Here is a 25,281-nt window from a genome sequence, read left to right as displayed (position 1 = left end):
AGCTTGAAGGGGTTATATAGACCCTGTACAAACTAATGTAGTGAATTTTAGGTATAATCATCGGCAACTGTATATTTCTATATATTACAGTATTGCTATCGGTCTCAAGGCTGACTCGGTTTGTCCAAGAGTGGGTTCATGGACAGTGCCTTCTGGCATATGCCAGGCATCCTTCGGTTTGTGTCAGAGATACTGCTCCAGTTCTCCCCATCTACAACCAAGAGTTTTCCTCTTTGGTATTGCACTTAAAGAGGCTTTTCATAATGCTTTATTCAAATATGTTATGTGGCTGACCTCTCTGGCCAGAGTTGTAATAGTTAGAACTTGGCTTGCACCATATCTCCCTTTCCTACATGTATGGCAAGCTCTTGTTAATGACACTGCAGACTATGAAAGGTACTTATACCCCTCTAGGAATGCTGCTTATAAGTAGCATAAGATTTGGGATCGCTGGTGTTAGTGTCGTTACTGCCTCCGGGAATAGTGGTGTTTTATGTGTATGCCATAAAGTTGGTTCTAAAACCTCTTTAGTGCTCTTTGCTCGACCTTTTATGGTCAGTCTTATTTTTTTACTACAACTTTCTGCAACAAACTTTGTTTTCATGTTATTAGTTGGTAAGAATTTTTTTTTGTATTTATACTGTAGTGTATATTTAAATATGAGGTTCTACAAGTGTTTAAGGAAAAAAATATTCTTGTTTCTTTTCCCACTTTTACATCAACTATAAAGCATACACATTTTAATATGAGCTGAAATGCATTAGATGTGCTGGAAAATAAATATTAATCTATTTGCAAAGTGAAAAAATAATGTCATGTATTATGGGAACAATACACTGTGTTCATTTGGAACTCTGCTTATTTCAGAATATTACATTGTATTCAGGAGGAAAACATTTTATATATAATTTGTTATTTCAAAGGAAATATTCTGGAAAAAAGTCCCATCATAAATGTGACAGCTTAACTACTGCATACCAAAACACTGCTGTCATTGACAAACAAAGCAACTCCACTGTGTGCTCTCTTAGGAGTAATGTATTGTTAATACATTCTTTGTTCAATGCAGATTTTTACGCCAGTATCTGGAGATAACATTTTCAATTTTATTTCTGGAGAACGATCGAAAGATATTGCAAAAAAACATTTACAAATACACTTACAAAAAAAAAAAAAAAAAAGAACAATTCCTTGGTGAGTCCTGGCAGAAAGGACATTAATCTATACAAAAACAGGAGAACATAGATGGAAGAGGCATAATCCATAATTCAACTTTACTAAAACTATTGGCAACTTCATCACTAAAAAGTTTAAGGGTTCTGTTTATCAAACATATTGATTTTCATAAAATTATGTAAAAACTGCAGTTTCGCTTAATTTTATGCATTGGTCATATATTTACTAATAGCCTAATGCAGGATATTTCACATAAACCTCCTGCAGAACTAATTAGTACTGGGTCGTACCTTTCAGACTGCATTCTTTCCGGGTCAGTCACGGATTCGGGGCCTTATTCAGGTTGGATCGCAAAACGCGATTCATCCGCAAAAATGACATGATGTGGGGGCGTGCGTAGGGCCCGTACTGCACATGCGACCGCATTTTCTATAGGCGCTACGCAGTAAATGTGAACGCCTCTGCCTGTCAATCAGACGGAAGCATTCGCGGGTCGGGAGGGGGCGGCAACGCTCCATTTACAAGGCAGAGACAGAGCATTGCAGGGGCGTGGAAACAGAGGCGTGGTGGCGTGAATGGGGTGCGTGGTGTGGGCGTGATTGGGGCGGCTGCATGATGTCCCAAGCAGCTGCTGTGATCACAAAGATGCCGCTGCGATCACTGCAATATCAGCGTGGTTGCAGGGGGTGCTGGCGTTTAGCATGCTGGGCGGCCATGCCCTGCAATGGGCGGACCCAGCATGTGATCAACGGGATTGCTAATAAGCAGAATTTGCAATCGTTACTGAATGAGGTCCTTGACCCTGGTTACGAGATCCCGGGTCAGATGCTCGGTGTGAAAGGGGTATGTCAGGGACTTCACTATTATCCCTGCCTGTTTGGATGACCCTGCACTCTGGACTATTGGTCTGAGCACACTAATTCAACACAACGCACTCTCACCGCCAGTGAAAACATTAAAAAGGGATCACAGGTCCCCCAACTCCTTTATAAACAATTGTGCATTAGCTCAGAGATACTACACATCCACGCAGTCTGTGATATCACCACCCTACTTTGGCAATTAATAACAGTTTATGCCATAGTCTAGCATCCTGACCATCTCTTTAAAGGATTGTGTTCTGGAGCATATATGAATTAACTAACTAACTAACAAATAAATGATTTATTTATTTACATAAAAGGTACAATGCTTATTTAGAAAGGAATGTTAGAATGACAATGGAATGGTTACAAAAGTATATGCTTGCAAGTATATTTCAAACAAAACAGGACAAAACTTTCAAGATAATTTGCAGAAAATCTGTCTAGAAGGAAGGGTAGGGAATGCTGGGAAAAGCAGGTTAAACTTCAATGCATCATTGTTCCCCCAGTTTGAACACAGAACAACAGGTTCTCATACTTTTTATCAGCAGAACATCATAATTTGGATGATGTCACCCAATTCCCTGCCGATTGGCTGATTTGATTATTAGGACTGGGGTCATCCATGAACTGGTCAACTCACTTTTAACTTAGATCCCCATAAATGTGCATAACTTCCTCTGTGATATGATTATCTAGAACGGGCTTGGCCAACCTGTGGCTCTCCAGATATTGTGAAACTACACATCCCAGCATGCCCCTACATAGAGTTAGCATCCCATAATAGCAAAACTGTGGCAAAACATGATGAGACTTGTAGTTTTATAACAGCTGGAGAGCCACAGGTTGGCTAGGCCTGATCTAGAATATTGGGGGTCAGTCCGACCCGTTCGCATGCAGCGGTCCATCACTGCGGTGCAAACGGGTCAGAATTGCGCATGCGCGGTGGCTGCATTGCGCACATGCGTCATTGCAGCGGCCAGAATAAAGAAGAAAGTGATCACTAGCGTGATCGCAAGAAGATTGACAGTGGGGTGGGAAGGCGTTCCGGGGCATCTACTCACCGTTTTCCGGGAGTGGAGATCCGAACACAGGCGTGTCCAGGCGTTTAGAGGGCTGATGTCTGATGTCAAATCTGGGACCTTCATCGCTGGATCGATCGCATAGGGTAAGTAACTGCAGGGCTAGTCTACTTCTGCAAAAAAACTTTTTTAGCATAGCAGGGCTGCACAAGCGATCGCAGCCCTGCTATGCTAAAATACACTCCCCCATAGGCGGCGTCTAGTTGATCGCACCAGCAGCAAAAAGTTGCTACGTGCGATCAACTCGGAATGACCCCAATGGGGTGTTCATATTACTCTCTGCTATTTTAGAGACCATATGAGTGTATATGTCAAGCTTTTATGATGTGGGATTGTTGAGATATTTCATATCTTTTAAAATGTATTTCTGAGGGATATGACAAATGCACCCCACCTGCAAATAGACCTCAGCTGTGTTTCATATTTTCCACACGCTCTCCTATTATGAACATATAATTTCAAGTCGGGCAGTATGGATGGTGTAATGGTTATCATTACTGTATCACAGCGCTGAAGTCATGGGTTCGATACTCACCATAGCCCTAACTGTGTGGAGTTTGTGTATTCTCCCCGTACTTGCGTGGGTTTCCTCCGTGTGCTCTGGTTTCCTCCCACAATACAAAAATATACTGGTAGGTTAATTGACTCCTGACAAAAAAATGAACCCAAGTGTGTATGTGTGCGCGGATATGTGGCGTAGGGAATATAGATTGTAAGCTCAACTGGAGCAGGGACTGATGTGAATTGGTAAATATTCTCTGTAAAGTACTGGGGAATATGTGTGTGCTATATAAATAAATGTTAATAAATAAATAAGTCATAGCCCACATCCAATATGATATGTCTTTAGCCTAGGTACAGTAGTTACCAATGTGTGCATCTAAATACACATGCACTCTGATTAACAGCTGGGTTGCTTCCTTTAGATGCAAACAAAGACAAAAGACTGTCCCATCAGGTAATTGGCCTCTTCCTCCAGCCCAGCCAACATGAGTTCATCAGAATTCTATTGAAGCTTGGCTTGGCTTTCAATTAAGTAATATTTTTTACTCTTAAAAAGAGAAACACTTACAGTAAATGGTGACCATATATTGACAGGTCCTGAGTTTACACTGAAATTACACATTATTAACTAATAACACGTCTACACAAGAAGTACTAGAAAAAAAGCACACATTATGGATAACTGTATACCAACGTCTTTATATGAACACATTGAACTATGTTTCCAGCCTCACTATTGGTACATTCTACAAATGCGAGTGACATTAAAGGAAGAAAAGACAGAAGAACCAAAAGTTGAGAGTCATGTAATTTGATTGACATGCTTTAGACCTGTTATTAACTCTGTTATAAATACAGTATGATGGTACTGCTCTCTCCCTCTATCCACTTCATCTATCCTTTTTATTGTGCATTTAAGGTGGCTATGCCTGCTGGATGGGGAGCATTCAGGATTGAATCTCAAGATTATATTAGCTTTACTGCGTTCCAGTTGACATATGATAAATTTAGCAATAAACTACACTTTGAACTGTTTGGAGAACTACAAATGGATCAGACAATCAATTATTTGCCTTTAATAACTCAGATAGTGCACTGGCTGTAATTGAACACATGGCACCAGTCAGGGATAAAGCTAGACTCTTTGTATACCAGGGCAAAGATTCAGCTAATGTTGTAGAAAAATTAAATGTATGTAAAGAAAGGCCCCCAACGTGAGGGCAAAGCCCCATTACATTAAGGCCAGCTTCTATTACATTTATTTTATTGCTTTGGGATGTCTTCACTTTTAAATGGACAAGGCAGGCTTCACTCTCTTACGACACAAAGGTAATTATAATTGCCTGTATTACATTACCGCACCTGCACAGGGCTTTCAGTAGTGGCCATACTATACAGAGAGCATCTCAGTGACTGCCATATAATGTAGAAAGCATTGCAGTGATCATAATTTAGTGTAGAACATTTTTGATTTTAATATAATGCAGAGAGCCTCATTTACTACCATATACTACATAGAACATTAATGACAACCATATAATACAATAGAATGTGTTTCCTGTGATAAGGCAGTCTTACTCCTGCCAGTTATAGCTTATACTTGTGTGTAAGTAGCTGGTCTGTGTCCTGGATTCCAGTACTCTGTACCTGTTCCTTTGGATAGCCTGTGCAATCCTATGGATACTTTATATATCTGAACCACGGATTTCCGGTCATGCCTGAACCTTACTGTGAAGATACCACGTTCCAAATCACTGAGGCACATTGGTAGATGAGAAACCAACAGTGGTTTATTGAACAGAATGGGTTATAAACAGCTCAGCACACTTCTGTTATCCAATTCCACACAATTCCCACCACAAACTCCTGACAGAACATTACTTCTTAGTCTTGGAGCAGACAATCTCTCTCAGCAACACAGAGTCCCAGATAAATCCAATATAATGGGTTTCACAGCAGATCCCTGGCAGAACATTACTTCTTAGCCTAGGGTCAAAGAACCTGTCCTTAAGCTCCCTAGGAAGCTTCATATTGCCGGGGTGTGTGTGACCTCTTTGTCTTAGGATCTTACAGCATTGGAATACAACATATATTCTAATCAAGGTGATTACATCAGCCAGGGAGCCACCTTGCCTGGTCAGCTAACTTTTGGACAATAGGGAGTAAACAAAAAAGGGACCTTATATGACTCAACCTTTGAGTGTCCACTGTGGTGTATGAGTACAATAGGAAACTAGGTCTAACATAAATACATTATCTAAAGGGTAACAGATAACATAACACAATTGCATATATTAACAATATTAAGGTTGATTTAAACACAATATTGGGTGAGCAGTAATGGACATGTTATGGAGAATGAACAAACAGACAAATTGAATGTATATGGATATGGGTATAAAAAGTACATATTTGACATGAAAAAGGAGGCATAGCTATATTAACTGACACAGACCTAATTTCCTCACACTTGCCTTGCCATTGTAATTATCCTTGCCTATCCAAGCCTTTTCTTTATTGTGCTTTCTCCCGCAGCTCGGCCTGCAAGTACATACAGTATACATGCTGCACTGTTTTCTGCAGTACCAACACACATAGTACCTCAGCTGTGACCTAGACCCTGCTCTACGGGTTAACGGTCCATATACTGTTCCTCTCTGACTATTAGCCTATTGTCTATTACTCCAGCCAATATCCTGCAGTCTCCAGTCAATTGTATAAGCCTCTACTGCTTGAGGTTTAAGACCTGGCAGTGTCCTAAGTACCAGTGTGTACGTAATACACTAAGGGAACATTGGGTGGCTGTTGTAGGTGGAAGTCCCTTCTGGTGGCTGTAGGGGTCTCATACAATTGTGCTGGAGTTCCATAACAGCCGGTAAGCTATCACTTTAATATCTTACATAGGAACATTTGTATTAATTTTAACATTAACCAAACAATATGTACCTTGTCATGAAGGGGTAAAAAGAAGTTAGAGTATAAGTTTCAAAATGTCATTGCATTGACATTGGACTGCTCATGTTTATTTAGTAACAGACCTGCTCATTTATTATATGTCATATGCAAAGGCATACAATGCTATACAGTGTTTATTAAAATATTTGGAGTTATGGTAACTGTATTATAAGATGACATGTAATGCATCATATACTTGGGAATCTAAAGTACAACAGTACAGTTGTTAAATGTAAACAAATATGTAGCTAAAACTGAAATCTGTCTTTCAGTAGTTGAGACCATTAATCCCTGACCATTCATGAAGTAAAACCCTATTTCCCTTTTAGATTAAATTTTAGGTCACATGACTGGTTATTGAGTCTCATAGACAGGGATGGTCAAGCAGCTCAAAACAATATATGAAATAATCAGTCTCTGTGGAGACGTTAAAAAGTAGTAGAGTTAGTATAGCCTGTATAAGAGAATCTGCTAGCAGCAATCTCACCATAGGGTTTAGCTCATGCTGTATCCATGTTACACTTTATGTACAAATGTATTTGGCCAAACCTGTTAATTATTGAATTCAGGAATTTCAATCAGAATTCAGGAATTTCAATCAGACCCGTTGTCACAGGTGTATAAAATCAAGCAATTAGCCATGCAGTCTCCATTGGCAAACATTTGTGATACAAAATGGGTCATTTTGAAGAGCTCAGTGACTTCAAGCATAATACTGTGATAGGATGCCACCTTTGCAAAAAGACAGTTTGTGAAATTTCATCTCTGTTGAATATTCCATGGTCAACTGTAAGTGATATTATTAGAAAGTGGAAGCATTTAGGAACAACAGCAACTTAGCCATGAAGCGGAAGACCGCATAAAATTACAGAGTTGTGTCAACGACTGCTGAGGCACATGGTGCATAAAAGATACATAAAAGGTGTGTAAAAATGGTTGCTCTGCTGATTTCATAGCTGAAGAGTTCCGAACTTCCACTGGCATTAATGTAGGCACAAAAACTGTGTGGCAGGAGCTTAATAGATTGGGTTTCTATGGCCGTGTAGCTGCATGCAAGCCTCACATCACCAAGTCCAATGCCAAGCGTTGAATGGAGTGGTGCAAAGAACACCAACACTGGACTATGAAGCAGTGGAAATGTGTTCTGTGGAATGACAAATTATGCTTCTCTGTTTAGCAGTCAGATGGGCGAGTCTGGGTTTGGTGGATGCTGGGAGAACGGTACCTGCCTGACTGCATTATGCCAACTGCGAAGTTTGGTGGAGGAGGGTGATACATCTAAGATAAGTATTGCCCATACAGACTCCATCTTGGAAAGGCAAAACATGTTATTTTATGCAGTACACCTTTAAGTATTCAATACACAAGAAATAGTCTCATGTAACCATGTAGATTGTTTTGTTAACTTCATAGTATTGGAATGCCTATAACTTTCACTACACACAGAAATAATGAGAAAATAGATAAGGAGTTGTTCACCAGATGTAGAATGATGAACCCCATAGCTCACACATATCTTAGAAGTAGCAATACGATAAGAGATTTTCTGTATAATGAGCCTTATGTATCCAATTAATTGTATGACTCACAAATATTATTCTACATATGCAACTGTTTGTTAAGAAAGAATATAATGCATGACACCACGCAAAATAAATTAGAGACTGCCTGACGCAATTGCTGTGAACATGTCTGTACTCTCCCAGCGCTGATACTTATGGTACTTCTGACACACACATACAGTAGTACTCTGGTCACCAGTGATCCAAGAAAGTTATTTATTTTAGATCTATCAATTGGAGGTCCCACCGAGATTCTTACGGTAACCTGTGCACGGACATCAAAGGTATAATCGGGACAGCGGACTTCCATAACTTGCATACCCGGGTGAGTAGATTTCTACTCCAAGTGCTGGTCTCTGTTGTTGTGACAATTGTTTTGTGTGTGTAAGGGTTTACTGTACAGAATACTGTTTTGTTTGTGTGTTTCAGTTTCCCGGTTTCAAATTGCTTACTGTTGCAGTACTGTGTAGGTGTAGAAATGACATGTCTGATGTACCTTTAAAAATTGTTGCAGATCTGAGAGCTCTTACATGCAGCCAGAATCTCAAATGTGCAGAGTGTAAATGTGTTATTGGCCTTCAACAAACTCGTAATTGGTATCCCCGGTTGATGGGAGTACTGCCTGTTGATACACCTTGTGATCTGTATGTTCCCAGAAATAGAGTGAGCAGGAGCAGAAGTGCTTATTGTATTCTTGTCAGATGTCATATTGATGGTGATTACTTTCAGACTAGAGTAGGAGTATATTTGGATTCTGTTGCAAATCATTTGCCTGTAAATTTGTTTCATTCAGGAACGGTCATAGTGTGCCCAGAGGTACTAAGTACACCTAACTTGATACCAAATAATTTAATAAGGAAAGTGTACCTGGTTCCTAAACTTGGCAAGCAGTTATCTAACATGCCATAACAAGGTTTAGTTAACCTGCAGAGAAAACATACGCACATACACAATCTCACACACGGGCACACACACACACACACAAACACACACACACACACACACACACACACTCACTCACAGGGCTTTGACCCACAGAAACACAGGGTTTTTAACCCACAGAGATACACAGGGTGTCACGATCCGGGTATCTGGACGCCATTTCTTACCCATCAGATGCCTCCTAAGGCTGGCTCAGCGCTCCAGGACCGGATCCCATCTGTTATCCTGATGTGCATATTCCCGCATCCTCTCCTGTCTCTCTGGACGCTGTCACAGTAATGCCTTATACATCTGGCATGGCGTCTCCCGCGGCCTCCGCCGCCGTTCCTGAGCTTCTGCATTCAGAGTGGCGATTACGTCAGCCGCGGCCTCCGCTGTGTCCGCGTGGTTGGATGTGCACCTGTCAGCCTGGCGTCTCCTGTCTCCGATGGCCGGCGCCGCCATTACTGTTTTCCAGACCACATGGATTACAAACCAAACTTCCCTCCAAGTGTCTGCATGGGCGCAGCCATCTTGGATTCTGTCATCTGATCATATTCACCAATCTGCTGTCTGTATTATTAATTTGCATAATTGCCTAGCCAATGCCTTCCTTGCTGCAGGTATAAATAGGTTGTGCCTGAGCAAGGAAGGCGTCAGTGCTTTGGTTGTCAAACCTAGTTCCAGTTTGTCTCTCTCCTGTGAATGTCTTCCAGGTTCCAGCTCCTGTCTCCAGACTTCTGCTATAGAGACCCGCACCAGCATTCCATCTGCGGTGTAGCCTGACTCTCCGATCCATTCTGGACTCACCTGTTTCCAGCTACAACATCACCTGCTTCCAGCTCAGCTTCCAGCAGTGTACAGCTTCTCCTAAAGGGCCGGTGTCCTTTCTGCAGTTTACCACTCTCCACCGGTATTATTATTTCTCCGCTCTCAAATTCTACATTTCATCTATATTGCATCGCTCTCAAGCTTTATCTATTATTTAACTGGTTCCAGCCAGTATCCACTCCGTGCCAACACCTGTCTGGTTCTAACCAGTACCCACAGCAGCATTTTATCTACAGCAGTCCAGCTTTCCCTGGAACACCAGCTGGTACGACCCTGGGCTTTCCTCATTGCTACAGTGGAGCCTGGTAAGGACTTTCCAACTTGCAGATAATAAGAACTGTCTCATACCACCAGAGCTCTGTGGCCCCTGCCACCCTGTAGTACCCAGGAACTGTATTATTATTTCTCTGCTGATTTTTATGTTTCTTTTTACTGCTACTGTGATGCATGGAGTTTGTCATAAATAAATATCATTGACTTTTACTCAAGTTGTCGTGGTCACGCCTTCGGGCGGTTTTCTCTTCATGTTACTTACATGTCCAGGGGTCTGATACAACCTCCCAGGTTCCGGTACATCTCAGCCCCTACAACTGAGGCTGCCTTCCGTCAGCTCAGGCCCTCAGTTGTGACAGTAAGCACTGACCAAATGAATCCAGCCGGAGACCAGGATCAAGCGGCCAGGCCGATGCAAGAACTGGCAGCCCGTCTTGAACATCAGGAGGCTGCACAGGGCCACATCATCCGCTGTCTCCAGGATCTCTCTACTCGGCTGGATGGGATTCAGACAACTCTCCGTGGATCAGACGCGTCCGGTGCGTCAACCACAGTGACTCCAGCTATAACCCAATCCACCTTACCCGTTTCTGCTCCACGTCTTCATCTTCCAACGCCAGCAAAATTTGACGGTTCTCCAAGATTCTGCAGGGGATTTCTCAACCAGTGTGAGATTCAGTTTGAGCTACAACCTGGCAATTTTCCCAGTGACCGTACAAAAATTGCCTACATCATCTCTCTTCTCAGTGGCTCAGCCCTTGATTGGGCATCACCGTTATGGGAGAGGTCCGACACCCTGCTATCTTCTTACACTGCATTCGTGTCAACATTCAGGCGCATCTTCGACGAGCCAGGCCGGGTAACTTCAGCTTCGTCTGAGATTCTCCGTTTACGCCAGGGATCACGTACTGTAGGACAATATCTTATACAGTTCCAGATCCTGGCATCCGAACTGGCATGGAACGACGAGGCCCTGTATGCTGCATTCTGGCATGGTTTATCTGAGTGTATTAAAGACGAGTTAGCTACCAGAGACTTACCCTCCAAGTTAGATGAGCTAATCTCACTTTGTACAAAAGTTGACTTACGTTTCAGAGAGAGAGCAACTGAGCGTGGAAGATCATCTGCTCCAAAATCTTCTGCTCCTCCTCCTCGCCAACTGTCACCAACTAAAGATGAGCCCATGCAAATTGGCCGTTCCCGTTTAACTCCTGCTGAGCGCCGAAGACGTCTCTCCGAGTCTCTCTGTCTTTATTGTGCAGCTCCGTCTCACACCATTAATGCTTGTCCCAAACGTCCGGGACTCCAGACCCTAGCTCGCCAAGGAGAGGGCCGGCTAGGAGTAATGATCTCCTCTCCATCCCCTCAAGATTGTAATCTCTCAGTCTCGCTTCAAGTTGCTCAACGTTATCAGAACGTCATTGCCCTCCTTGATTCCGGAGCAGCTGGGAACTTTATTACCGAAGCCTATGTTAAACGGTGGTCCCTACCCACCGAGAGACTTCCTTCCTCCTTTTCCTTAACTGCCGTGGATGGCAGTAAAATTTTTGATACAGTTATTGCTCTAAGGACTCTACCAGTTCGTCTGAGAGTGGGAGTTCTTCATTCCGAACTTATTTCACTTTTAGTGATTCCAAGAGCCACACATCCTGTGGTCCTGGGCCTTCCATGGCTCCGTCTTCACAATCCTACAATTGATTGGACGACTACGCAAATCCTGGCATGGGGTTCCTCCTGTGCTGAGACATGTTTGTTTAAAGTGTTGCCTGTCTGTTCTTCCTCCCCCAGGTCGTCTGATGTTCCACCTCCTCCATATCAAGATTTCACGGATGTGTTCAGTAAGGCTTCTGCTGATATCCTTCCTCCTCATAGAGAATGGGACTGCCCGATTGATCTCGTTCCAGGGAAGGTTCCACCTCGAGGCCGAACTTATCCGTTGTCTCTGCCCGAGACGCATTCTATGGAGGAATACATTAAAGAGAACCTAGCAAAGGGGTTCATTCGACCTTCTTCTTCTCCAGCCGGCGCAGGCTTCTTTTTTGTAAAAAAGAAAGATGGTGGTCTGCGGCCGTGCATCGACTACAGAGGTTTGAACGACATTACCATCAAGAACCGCTATCCTTTACCCCTGATTACTGAGCTCTTTGACAGAGTTAGCGGAGCTACCATCTTTACAAAGCTGGACTTGAGAGGTGCATACAATCTCATCCGGATCCGTGAGGGTGACGAGTGGAAGACCGCATTTAACACCCGTGACGGACATTATGAGTACCTCGTCATGCCCTTCGGATTGAGCAATGCTCCAGCTGTCTTCCAGCATTTCGTCAATGAGATCTTCAGAGACATTCTATACCGTCATGTCGTGGTCTATCTAGATGATATCCTCATTTTTGCCAACAATTTAGAGGAACATCGTTTTTGGGTAAAGGAGGTTCTGTCCCGTCTCCGTGTCAATCATCTCTATTGCAAATTAGAGAAATGCGTCTTTGAAGTCAAGTCCATTCCGTTTCTAGGGTACATTGTGTCCGGTTCCGGACTAGAGATGGATCCTGAGAAACTACAAGCAATCCAGAATTGGCCGGTACCCTTAACCCTCAAAGGGGTCCAGAGGTTCTTAGGGTTCGCCAATTATTACCGAAAGTTTATACGAGACTTTTCCACCATTGTGGCGCCTATTACTGCTTTCACCAAGAAGGGTGCTAACCCGTCCAAGTGGTCTGAAGAAGCCATGCAAGCTTTTCATCTTTTAAAACAGAGGTTCATCTCTGCGCCTGTCCTGAAACAGCCTGACATCGACTCTCCTTTCATCTTAGAGGTGGATGCCTCCTCCGTTGGAGTAGGAGCTGTGTTATCTCAGAGGGCTAAAGATGGCCATTTACATCCTTGCAGTTTCTTCTCACGGAAGTTCTCCCCAGCGGAACGCAACTATGCCATTGGCGACCAGGAGTTGCTGGCCATCAAGCTCGCTCTAGAGGAGTGGAGATATCTGTTGGAGGGAGCCTCTCATTCAATCACCATCCTTACAGACCACAAGAACCTTCTATATCTGAAAGGCGCACAATGTCTCAACCCTCGTCAGGCCAGATGGGCACTTTTCTTTTCCAGGATCGACTTTAAACTCCAGTTCTGTCCGGGCTCTCAGAATCGCAAGGCCGATGCCCTTTCCCGCTCATGGGAGCAAGAAAATGAGTCCGAGTCTTCAGACAAGCATCCTATTATAAATCCGTTGGCATTCTCCACGGTAGGGATGGACTCTACGCCCCCATCAGGGAAAAGTTTTGTGAAGCCGACACTAAGGAAGAAACTCATGCATTGGGCCCATGCTTCCCGCTTTGCCGGACATACAGGTATCCAAAAAACCCTGGAGTTTATCTCTAGGTCCTATTGGTGGCCAACTCTGAAAAAGGACGTTTTGGAGTTTATTGCATCTTGCCCAAAGTGTGCTCAACATAAAGTATCCCGCCAGTCGCCTGCGGGGCAACTGGTTCCACTATCTGTTCCCCGTCGACCATGGACCCATTTGTCGATGGATTTTATTACTGATTTGCCCATGTGCAACAAGTTCAATACCATCTGGGTGGTAGTTGACCGGTTCACCAAGATGGCACACTTCATTCCTCTCACCGGTCTTCCGTCAGCTTCCAAGTTGGCTCAAGTATTCATACAAGAGATCTTCCGACTCCACAGTCTTCCAGAAGAAATTATCTCAGATCGAGGAGTTCAATTCACAGCCAAATTCTGGCGAAGTTTATGTCAAGTCCTCCAAGTCAAGCTAAAGTTTTCCACGGCTTACCATCCTCAGACCAATGGTCAAACTGAGAGGGTGAATCAGGACTTGGAGTCCTTCCTCCGCATCTATGTGTCCTCCTCTCAAGATGACTGGGTTCAATTACTTCCCTGGGCCGAGTTCTGTCATAACAACCAGTATCATTCTTCATCTTCTTCAACACCATTCTTCACCAACTTTGGATTCCACCCTAAAGTCCCTGAGTTCCAACCGCTTCCAGCAACTTCTGTTCCCGCAGTGGATATCACCTTGCATCAGTTTGCCAATATCTGGAAGAGCGTACGATCAGCTCTGCTCAAGGCATCGTTCAGGTACAAGAAGTTTGCGGATAAGAAGCGTCGAGCAGTTCCTGCTCTCAAGGTGGGTGATCGGGTATGGTTATCCACGAAGAATTTGAGGTTGAGAGTTCCCAGTATGAAGTTTGCACCTCGCTTCATCGGTCCTTTTAAAATTGATCAAGTCATCAATCCTGTTGCTTACAGACTCCAGTTACCTCCTTTCTTAAAAATACCCAGGACATTCCATGTTTCCCTGTTGAAACCGTTAATCTTGAATCGGTTTCATTCCTCACTTCCTCCAACTCCGAAAGTCCAAACTCAACGAGGCGTTGAGTATGAAGTGGCCAAGATCCTGGACTCACGTCACCGTTACGGTCAACTTCAGTATCTTATTGACTGGAAGGGTTATGGCCCTGAGGAACGTTCATGGACCAATGCTTCTGATGTCCATGCTCCTGCCTTGGTCCGGAGATTCCATTCCAAGTTTCCTCAAAAGCCAAAGAAGTGTCCTGGGGCCACTCCTAAAGGGGGGGGTGCTGTCACGATCCGGGTATCTGGACGCCATTTCTTACCCATCAGATGCCTCCTAAGGCTGGCTCAGCGCTCCAGGACCGGATCCCATCTGTTATCCTGATGTGCATATTCCCGCATCCTCTCCTGTCTCTCTGGACGCTGTCACAGTAACGCCTTATACATCTGGCATGGCGTCTCCCGCGGCCTCCGCCGCCGTTCCTGAGCTTCTGCATTCAGAGTGGCGATTACGTCAGCCGCGGCCTCCGCTGTGTCCGCGTGGTTGGATGTGCACCTGTCAGCCTGGCGTCTCCTGTCTCCGATGGCCGGCGCCGCCATTACTGTTTTCCAGACCACATGGATTACAAACCAAACTTCCCTCCAAGTGTCTGCATGGGCGCAGCCATCTTGGATTCTGTCATCTGATCATATTCACCAATCTGCTGTCTGTATTATTAATTTGCATAATTGCCTAGCCAATGCCTTCCTTGCTGCAGGTATAAATAGGTTGTGCCTGAGCAAGGAAGGCGTCAGTGCTTTGGTTGTCAAACCTAGTTCCAGTTTGTCTCTCTCCTGTGAATGTCTTCCAGGTTCCAGCTCCTGTCTCCAGACTTCTGCTATAGAGACCCGCACCAGCATTCCATCTGCGGTGTAGCCTGACTCTCCGATCCATTCTGGACTCACCTGTTTCCAGCTACAATATCACCTGCTTCCAGCTCAGCTTCCAGCAGTGTACATCTTCTCTTAAAGGGCCGGTGTCCTTTCTGCAGTTTACCACTCTCCACCGGTATTATTATTTCTCCGCTCTCAAATTCTACATTTCATCTATATTGCATCGCTCTCAAGCTTTATCTATTATTTAACTGGTTCCAGCCAGTATCCACTCCGTGCCAACACCTGTCTGGTTCTAACCAGTACCCACAGCAGCATTTTATCTACAGCAGTCCAGCTTTCCCTGGAACACCAGCTGGTACGACCCTGGGCTTTCCTCATTGCTACAGTGGAGCCTGGTAAGGACTTTCCAACTTGCAGATAATAAGAACTGTCTCATACCACCAGAGCTCTGTGGCCCCTGCCACCCTGTAGTACCCAGGAACTGTATTATTATTTCTCTGCTGATTTTTATGTTTCTTTTTACTGCTACTGTAATGCATGGAGTTTGTCATAAATAAATATCATTGACTTTTACTCAAGTTGTCATGGTCACGCCTTCGGGCGGTTTTCTCTTCATGTTACTTACATGTCCAGGGGTCTGATACAACCTCCCAGGTTCCGGTACATCTCAGCCCCTACAACTGAGGCTGCCTTCCGTCAGCTCAGGCCCTCAGTTGTGACACAGGGTTTTTAACTGTGCAGTGATATACTGGATTTGGCCAATACAGTATAATGGGTAATACAGACAGTTAGTGTCTGTTCCAATGCCGGACCCCAATGGACGTGATAAGTAGGATTTTAGGTCCAGAATCAAGAGTGGGAATGTCCAAACTTTTTGTAAAAGCTTGCATTCATAAAGACGGCACACTTGACCTGGTCAAATTGCAACAGGTGTATAATTCTTATGGTCATTATATAAGGGCAAACCAATTTGCAGGCAAACTGCAAGACTGGATACTGATATCTGAAAAGCTCCAGTTTGAAAAAGAATCACAAGACATAAATGAGGATTTTGATGACACACTCCCCATTGATTTTTCTAAAGGGTCACCCGCTGGGACTGCAGGTCCTAGTTATTCAATGGTTACTACAAATGCAAGGGGGTGGCTATGCCCCTGCAGAGATTGTCAAGCATGTAATGATCCTAGTAATGAAGTTTGTTGGCATTACACTGTTCCCTGGTCCATAGAATGCAAGCCTTGCCAGCTAGGAGCACCATACACAGCATACACGGCACCCAAGAAAGACACTAGAAGCTGGGATGGAAAAGGCACATGGGTTGATCCCCATAAACAGAATACATGGATATATAACTGTCCGCAGATAAAGCTGTGGACAGAGTTAAGTTGCAATGTTTGTAATAGGCAAGAGAAATGATGTGGTTGTTCCCTCAGCACCACCCTCCTATGAAGGAGCAGTTGGTGCAGCCTCTAACACTCAGTCACCTGCGCCACTGTACTCCGTACACACCCGCATCACACCTGCAGAAGGCACAACACCAGCCAGAGAAGTCCACTGGTACAAGACCTGGTCCCCTACTGATCAGATGACATTAGCAAGAGATGTACCCAGCATAACTAAAGATCTTATGGGTTTTCATCAATATATGAAACACCTCCAAGTGTTCTATGAAGCCATTTGGCTAGACTTGGATCAAATGGCTAAGACTACAGTGGGTAATTTCGAGGCTGACCAGATATCAAGGCAGCCAACAGACAAAGCTAGTGTTGCAGTGGACACCCCAACTGAAGCAGGAAAGAAGGAAGTTGAAAGTGGAAAAAGTTGGTTAAAGAATGTGAGGCATACTGCAACACTAAAATCAGCACTATGCCAGCTCAAGATCTCCAACAATCGCATGATCAATCTATCACTGATTACTATCAGCAATACAGACAAAAACATAAGGATTATGGGGACAATCTTAATGCCCCCCGAGACCAGAGAATGTTTAAAAACACATTTCTCAGTGGCTTGAAACCTGACTTACTCAAAGCCCTTAAGGCCAGCCGCCCTGAATATACCACCATATCCACTGATGTACTCCTCCCAATTCTAAGGTCCCTTGACCCCACAGCAGCAGCCAGTTTATGTAATACATCCTGTTTAAAACTTGGTTCCATTTGGGAAAGGTAGTGCTGGTGCCTGTCCTACAGTTAAATCTAAACAAATGGCGCCACTTGCATGAGCACAGTGTTACACAACTCAAACCTGTTATGCAGGAGGTATGTGTTCTCACTGCCTCCAAAAAGGACACCTTATGAAATACTGTCCTCGCCTCAGTGAACCCAGGGCACAACTCAAACACAACCAAGCCTAGGAAAACGGCCCCCAGAGTCATATATTGCCAAATGTAACTTGTAGTAATGGTCCACAATGTACTGTACCTACTACAATTGATGGCAAACATAACACTACTGCCATTGCAGACTCCAGGGCAGCCATGTCAGTTTTGCAGTCTAAATTAATCCCACCAGACCTTTTGTCTACTGTCTTGGATGGTCAAATACGATATTTGCAAAAGACTCCGGTTGATGGGAGTACTGCCTGTTGATACACCTTGTGATCTGTATGTTCCCAGAAATAGAGTGAGCAGGAGCAGAAGTGCTTATTGTATTCTTGTCAGATGTCATATTGATGGTGATTACTTTCAGACTAGAGTAGGAGTATATTGGGATTCTGTTGCAAATCATTTGCCTGTAAATTTGTTTCATTCAGGAACGGTCATAGTGTGCCCAGAGGTACTAAGTACACCTAACTTGATACCAAATAATTTAATAAGGAAAGTGTACATGGTTCCTAAACTTGGCAAGCAGTTATCTAACATGCCATAACAAGGTTTAGTTAACCTGCAGAGAAAACATACGCACATACACAATCACACACACGGGCACACACACACACACACACACACACACACACACACACACACACACACACTCACTCACAGGGCTTTGACCCACAGAATCACAGGGTTTTTAACCCACAGAGATACACAGGGTTTTTAACTGTGCAGTGATATACTGGATTTGGCCAATACAGTATAATGGGTAATACAGACAGTTAGTGTCTGTTCCAATGCCGGACCCCAATGGACGTGATAAGTAGGATTTTAGGTCCAGAATCAAGAGTGGGAATGTCCAAACTTTTTGTAAAAGCTTGCATTCATAAAGACGGCACACTTGACCTGGTCAAATTGCAACAGGTGTATAATTCTTATGGTCATTATATAAGGGCAAACCAATTTGCAGGCAAACTGCAAGACTGGATACTGATATCTGAAAAGCTCCAGTTTGAAAAAGAATCACAAGACATAAATGAGGATTTTGATGACACACTCCCCATTGATTTTTCTAAAGGGTCACCCGCTGGGACTGCAGGTCCTAGTTATTCAATGGTTACTACAAATGCAAGGGGGAGGCTATGCCCCTGCAGAGATTGTCAAGCATGTAATGATCCTAGTAATGAAGTTTGTTGGCATTACACTGTTCCCTGGTCCATAGAATGCAAGCCTTGCCAGCTAGGAGTACCATACACAGCATACACGGCACCCAAGAAAGACACTAGAAGCTGGGATGGAAAAGGCACATGGGTTGATCCCCATAAACAGAATACACGGATATATAACTGTCCGCAGATAAAGCTGTGGACAGAGTTAAGTTGCAATGTTTGTAATAGGCAAGAGAAATGATGTGGTTGTTCCCTCAGCACCACCCTCCTATGAAGGAGCAGTTGGTGCAGCCTCTAACACTCAGTCACCTGCGCCACTGTACTCCGTACACACCCGCATCACACCTGCAGAAGGCACAACACCAGCCAGAGAAGTCCACTGGTACAAGACCTGGTCCCCTACTGATCAGATGACATTAGCAAGAGATGTACCCAGCATAACTAAAGATCTTATGGGTTTTCATCAATATATGAAACACCTCCAAGTGTTCTATGAAGCCATTTGGCTAGACTTGGATCAAATGGCTAAGACTACAGTGGGTAATTTTGAGGCTGACCAGATATCAAGGCAGCCAACAGACAAAGCTAGTGTTGCAGTGGACACCCCAACTGAAGCAGGAAAGAAGGAAGTTGAAAGTGGAAAAAGTTGGTTAAAGAATGTGAGGCACACTGCAACACTAAAATCAGCACTATGCCAGCTCAAGATCTCCAACAATCGCATGATCAATCTATCACCGATTACTATCAGCAATACAGACAAAAACATAAGGATTATGGGGACAATCTTAATGCCCCCCGAGACCAGAGAATGTTTAAAAACACATTTCTCAGTGGCTTGAAACCTGACTTACTCAAAGCCCTTAAGGCCAGCCGCCCTGAATATACCACCATATCCACTGATGTACTCCTCCCAATTCTAAGGTCCCTTGACCCCACAGCAGCAGCCTGTTTATGTAATACATCCTGTTTAAAACTTGGTTACATTTGGGAAAGGTAGTGCTGGTGCCTGTCCTACAGTTAAATCTAAACAAATGGCGCCACTTGCATGAGCACAGTGTTACACAACTCAAACCTGTTATGCAGGAGGTATGTGTTCTCACTGCCTCCAAAAAGGACACCTTATGAAATACTGTCCTCGCCTCAGTGAACCCAGGGCACAACCAAGCCTAGGAAAACGGCCCCCAGAGTCATATATTGCCAAATGTTACTTGTAGTAATGGTCCACAATGTACTGTACCTACTACAATTGATGGCAAACATAATACTACTGCCATTGCAGACTCCAGGGCAGCCATGTCAGTTTTGCAGTCTAAATTAATCCCACCAGACCTTTTGTCTACTGTCTTGGATGGTCAAATACGATATTTGCAAAAGACAAAACCATTACATGTTACTGTAAATAATGCCTTGACACTTGATACACAGTTTTTGGTATCAGATGACTGCTCACTTAACCTCTTAGGAGCAGATCTATTATCAGCCTTAAATGCCACAATACAATACAAAGACGGGCAGGCATTTTTAACTTCCAGACCAGGACTCATGGGAAACATAACTTTTGATACCAGTAGTGTACTGATGAGTCTTGTTAATGATGTCAAAACTGACAGCCCATACCTAAGTGAAATTTTTGCAAAAGTCCCTGATACACTGTGGGCAAAGGGTAAATTGGATGTAGGGCTATTGCCCATCCAGCCCATCCAAATTAAACTTAAGCCACATACGCAACCAGTTAAGGTTAAACAATACCCCATAAGACCAGATCAAGTGACTGCGGTGACCAAACAAATCGAAGGTTACCTCAAAGCAGGGGTTCTAAGAGAATGCTGTTCTAGTTGGTCCTCACTTCTCTTTCCCAGTTTAAAGAAGCAAACCCCAAATTCAATTGACACCCCCAATTTTCGGATGGTGCATGATCTAAGAGAGGTTATCAAAAGGTTGCAACTCAATACACCTCTTGTGCCTAATCCACACACCTTGTTAAATGGTATACCACCTACCTCACATTATTTCACTGCCATCGATCTCGCCAATGCCTTCTTCTCAGTTCCTATAACTGAAGAAATTCAGCTATTGTTTCCTTTTACACACAATGACAAACATTATGCATGGACACAGCTTCCACAAGGAGCCGCTGTAAGTTTGTCTGAATATTCAGAAGCAATGTCACTTGTTTTAAAAGACTGGCTTCCTGCCAAAGCATCCACTATAGCAGGGGTTCTCAAACTCGGTCCTTAGGACCCCACACAGTGCATGTTTTGCAGGTAACCCAGCAGGTGCACAGGTGTATTAATTACTCACAGACACATTTTAAAAGGTCTGCAGGTGGAGTTAATTATTTCACTTGCAATTCTGTGAGGAGACCTGCAAAACATGCACTGTGTGGGGTCCTGAGGACCGAGTTTGAGAACCTGTGCACTATAGTAATACAATATGTGGATTACTTGTTATTGTGTGCAGACACAGAACAAAATTGCTTGCATGACACCGTATCTTTACTGAACTTCCTGCATAGTAAAAATTGCAAAGTGTCCAAAGGAAAATTGCAAGCTGTTCAAACCAGAGTTGAGTTTTTAGGACACTGCATATCACATCAAGCTAAACACCTCACTGAAGAGAGAAAGCGTGTGATAAAACAAGCCGATATACCTCGCACATACAAACAACTTAGAGCCTTATTAGGCTTACTCACATACTGCAGAGAGTGGACACCTTCTGCGTCCAGTAAATTGCAACTGTTGTATGATGCACTTAAAGGGCCCACACACCAGGGTCCTCTTACACTGACACCTCCACAGATTGAAGTTTTTCATGTGTTGAAACAAGACATTGTTAGTGCTCCAGCACTGCCGTTACCTGACCATAGTAAGCCATTTACATTGTTTTGTCATGAATCTAACTCCCATGCTCAGGGGTTCCTGACGCAATTATATGCACAAAAACTAAAGCCTTTGGCGTACTACTCTTGTCGCTTAGACCCTATAATCAGGGCATCATTAACTTGCATAAAGGCTGTTGCCTCAGCAGCTCTCATGCTGGAGACGTGTGCTGACATAGTGCTAGGACACCCCTTAACACTTATGGCACCGCATGGAGTCACAGAAATTCTCATTCAGGCTCAAACAAAGCCTCCGCCTGCTGCTAGACTTACTAAGTATGAGGTAGCCCTACTGACACTAAGTAATGTCACTTTGAAGCGTTGCACAGTGTTGAATCCAGCAACTTTATTACCATCTCTATTATCGCAAGAGTCAAAAAACGGTAGAACTGTTATCTCTCCCTATACAAGTAACAATACTAGCAATGACAGTGATGATGAAAATACTGACAATTTTTTCAATGCTGATCATGATTGTGTGGAACTCATTAAACAAGAATCCCTGACGATGTCTAACATCTCAGACGTCCCACTAGACGATGCAGACCTTACCCTGTTTGTAGATGGGTCCAGATATTATGTAAATGGGGTCCCATACACAGGATATGCTGCAACCACACAAATCGAGATACTAAAACAAGAAGCTCTACCTAATCACTTGTCTGCACAGGAGGCAGAACTCAAGGCCCTTACACATGCCTGCATCCTGACAGAAGGCAGAAAAAGCAAACATTTACACCGACTCTAGGTATGCATATGGAATTGCGCAAGTTTATGGCCTGATATGGAAAAGAAGAGACTTCCTAGGATCAGCAGGTAAACCAGTCAAACATGCTAGCCACATCAGAGCACTGTTTACTGCACCTCAATTGCCCCAAAAGTTTGCAGTGATAAAGATAAAGGCACACATTCGAGAGGCTACCCCTTAGGCTGAAGGCAACAGATTGGCAGACCAAGCCACACGCGCTGCCACCATAAGTCTCTGTGCCCAGGGCATGCCAACTTTTGTGGTAGAGCCCACCCCCAAGTTTGACCTTAGTACCCTCATAAGGCTCCGGGCTCAAGCCCCAGAAAAGGAAAAAAGAGCATGGCTGAAATTGGGAGCCAAAGAAACAAATGGTGATTGGGGGGAAGGTCAACGTTTGTGTCTGCCAAGAGCACTTTACTCAGTAATGGCCCAGATGATGCATGGTAAGGTGCACCTTGGGAAGGATACAATGGTGGCTATCACCAACCATAATTGGATAGCTCCAGCCTTTGGCCAAGCAGCGCAAGCCTTTTTAAATGGGTGTTTGATCTGTGCATTGAATAATCCGGGTAAGTCTGCCCCAACCCCTTTGAAAAGTACTCTCCAGGCTCGGTACCCCTTTCAGAGAATACAGAATGGTTTCATATAATTGCCTAAATGCACAGGATATGAGTATGCCCTCATTTGTATGGACCTCTTTGATCACTGGGCAGAGGTGTGGGCATGTAGGAAGGCAGATGCAAAGACAACAGCTAAGAAAATCATGACAGGTTATCTGCAGATACGATGTACCAGAGGCCATAGAAAGTGATAGAGGAACTCACTTCACAGGGCAGGTATTTCAAGAGTTACTGAAAGACCTTAATATAGTCTCCACCCTCCATGTCTCTCACAGACCGCAAAGGAGTGCATTTGTGGAATGCCTTAACGGCACCTTAAAGTTAAAAATCCAAAAACGAATGGCAGAGACAGGTCTAATGTGGGTGCAATGTCTGCCCATGGCCTTACACTCAGTGAGAAACAGCCCAAGGAAAAAGATAGGGCTGACTCCTTATGAGATTCTCTTTGGCACAGCACATAGATTGGGTTGCTATTTTCCACAGCAATTGCAACACTCTCATGGTGACATGGGGGTCATTCCGAGTTGTTCACTCGCTAGCTGCTTTTAGCAGCATTGCACACGCTAGGCCGCCGCCCTCTGCGAGTGTATCTTAGCATAGCAGAATTGTGAACGAAAGATTAGCAGAATTGCGAATAGAAAATTTTTAGCAGTTTCTGAGTACCTCGAGACTTACTCCTACACTGCAATCAGCTCAGCCCATTTTGTTCCTGGTTTGACGTCACAAACACACCCTGCGTTTGGTCAGCCACTCCCCTGTTTCTCCAGAAACTCCCGCGTTTTATCCTGGCACGCCTGCGTTTTTCCGCACACTCCCTGAAAACGGTCAGTTTCCGCCCAGATACATTCACTTCCTGTTAATCACACTCCGATCACTTCAACGATGAAAATTCTTCGTTCGGACGTGAGTAAATCTACTAAGTTTTGAGCAAAAAATACTTAGCGCATGCGCACTGCGTACCATGCGCATGCACATTTTCGCTTTAATCGCTCCGTTGTGAAAATCGGCAACGAGCGAACAACTCGGAATGCCCCCCATGGTGCATTATGTGTCTGCTTTACAGAAACAGTTAACTAAAATACATGGTCAGGTGTTTTCTTCTATTCCAGACCCCAATCTTGATACAGGAACTCACCGGTTGCAACCCAGAGATTGGGCGGTCGTTCAAAAACACATTAGAAAAGCTCTTGAACCCAGGTTTGAAGGTCCTTTTCAAGTCTTGCTGACAATGCCCAATTCAGTGAAGCTGCAAGGAAAAGACACCTGGTTACACTATTGGCTCAACAGTCAATAGACCAACAGGGTCAAAAGGTCGACAGATACAAAAGGTCCATAGGTACAAAAAGTTGACAGGATCTACAGGGGAACATGGAAAAGGTTGACATAAAAAAGTAAAAAAAAAAATTGGGGTGTTATATTTTGTTTTTAACATATTTGACCCAAATCTGTTAAAATGCGTCCCTTCATGCCACACTTCGGGTGCAGTAGCTCGCTCCGGTCCCCTTTGCTTGCCAAATGATTACAAAGATAATAGTTTATGACATAGATAGTAAATGCAGAAAAAGTTGTGTCGACCATATGTGGGGCGACAATTTTCATGTTGAACTTTTGAATCGACCTAATGTACCTGTAGTCCTTTTATACTGTCAACCATTTATATGTTGACCTTTTGAACCTGTTGACCTTTAGACCCTGTTGATCTATTGGCTATAGACCCTATGGTGTCGACCTATTGACCTTTGACCCCATGGTGTTGACCTATTGATTGTCGACCCTATGATGTTGACCTTTTGATTGTCAACCTTTTAACTGTCTACCATTCACCAACTGTTCGTCGTCCGGTAGAGCGTACACATTGCACAATGTGCTAAACATCGTTAATGACAGAGGGGCCGATTCAGACCTGATCGCTGCTGTGCGTTTTCGTCTGAACTGCACATGTGTATGCACCACATTGCGCAGACACAACAGTCCGCAGCACCGCACCGGGGAGCACTGGGCAGCGATGGGATGGTGTGTAAAATTTAATCGCACCAGCGAACGCAAGGATATTGACAGGAAGAGGGCATTTGTGGGTGGCAACTGACTGTTTTTGAGAAGTGCCCGGAAAAACGCAGGACGGACCAGGCATTTGGTGGGAGGGTTTCTCACATCATCTCCAGCCCCGTTCATCGCACTGAAAGAGTAATTCT

This window comes from Pseudophryne corroboree, chromosome 1 (assembly GCF_028390025.1).
Source record: "Pseudophryne corroboree isolate aPseCor3 chromosome 1, aPseCor3.hap2, whole genome shotgun sequence".
Taxonomy (NCBI): Eukaryota; Metazoa; Chordata; class Amphibia; order Anura; family Myobatrachidae; genus Pseudophryne; species Pseudophryne corroboree.
Note: the sequence above shows the minus strand (reverse complement) of the source record.